Source organism: Colobus angolensis, unplaced genomic scaffold, assembly GCF_000951035.1.
Source record: "Colobus angolensis palliatus isolate OR3802 unplaced genomic scaffold, Cang.pa_1.0 Scaffold97, whole genome shotgun sequence".
NCBI classification, from domain to species: Eukaryota; Metazoa; Chordata; class Mammalia; order Primates; family Cercopithecidae; genus Colobus; species Colobus angolensis.
In genome coordinates this window covers 5,968,923-5,970,316 of record NW_012123709.1, presented here as the reverse complement: position 1 = coordinate 5,970,316, position 1,394 = coordinate 5,968,923, and the positions used below count along the sequence as shown (strand labels likewise).

The 1,394-nt window shown below is 53.3% G+C and overlaps 1 pseudogene across 1 annotated transcript; it reads left to right on the top strand.

The window, feature by feature from the left end:
- Nucleotides 1-94: 94 nt before the first annotated feature.
- LOC105505001 lies at nucleotides 95-1,011 on the top strand (annotated as a pseudogene). The gene has a single exon (XR_001000682.1). The product of XR_001000682.1 is annotated as a splicing factor U2AF 35 kDa subunit pseudogene (transcript).
- The last annotated feature ends 383 nt before the right edge of the window (nucleotides 1,012-1,394 follow it).

Sequence of the window (1,394 nt, the reverse complement as noted above, 5' to 3'; positions counted from 1 at the left end):
AGGATGGTCACGATCTCCTGACCTCGTGATCCGCCCGTCTCGGCCTCCCAAAGTGCTGGGATTATAGGCTTGAGCCACCGCGCCCAGCCTGATGCATGATTTATATATTAGATTAATTAAAAACACGTCCATTACTTCGGGGCCTTTGGTGGATTTTTAAAGGGAGCATAGGACATATTCAACCCAGCAGTTAAGATTCTCCACAGGTCTCCCGCGGGCGTCAGTGGGTGGGACACGGCGGAGTATCCGGCCTCCATCTTCGGCACCGAGAAAGACAAAGTCAGCTGTTCATTTTACTTCAAAATTGGAGCATGTCGTCATGCTGACGGGTGCTGTCGGTTGCACAAGAAGCCGACGTTCAGCCAGACCACTGGCCTCTTGAACTTTTCCCGTAACCCTCAGAACTCTTCCCAGTCGGCCGACGGTTTGCGCTGTGCCCTGAGCGATGCTGAGATGCAGGAACACTGTGATGAATTTTTTGAGGAGGTTTTTTACAGAAATGGAGGAGAAGTATGGGGAAGCTGAGGAGACGAACGTCTGTGACAAGCTGGGAGGCCACCTGGTGGGGAGCGTGTACGACAAGTTTCGCCGTGAGGCAAATGCGGAAAAGGCTGTGACTAACTTGAACAACCGTTGGTTTAACGGACAGCCGAGCCACGCCCAGCCGTCACCTGAGACGGACTTCAGAGAAGCCTGCCGCCATGGGCGAATGCTCACGAGGCGGCTTCTGCGGCTTCATGCATTTGAAGCCCATTTCCAGAGAGCTGCGGCGGGAGCTGTATGGGCGGCGTCGCAAGAAGCATAGATCAAGATCCCGATCCCGGGAGCGTCGTTCTGGGTCTAGAGACCGTGGTCGTGGCGGTGGCGGTGGCCCAGGCGGCGGCGGCGGGAGCGTGACAGGAGGCGGTCGAGAGGCCGTGAAGGATCTGGGCGATTCTGAGCCATCCCATTTTTACCTTATGTCTGCTAGAAAGTGTTGTAGTTGATTGACCATAGCAGTTCATAAGGGGATTTTTTCAACAACAACAACACCACAAAGATCGGTTTCTGAATAAAATTTGTAGTGATAACAGTAAAAAGACAACAAAAGATTCTCCATAAATATTGCAGGGTGCCTCACTAATCCCGGCACTTTGGGAGGCTGAGGTGGGCGGATCACAAGGTCAGCAGATCGAGACCATCCTGGCTAACACGGTGAAACCCCGTCTCCACTAAAAATACAAAAAATTACCTGGGCGTGGTGGCGGCGCCTATAGTCCCAGTTACTCAAGAGGCCGAGGCGGGAGAATCGCTTGAACCTGGGAGGCAGAGGTTGCAGTGAGCCGAGATCGCGCCACTGCACTCCAGCCTGGGCGACAAAGAGAGACTCTGTCTCAAAAAAAACAAAATCTCCA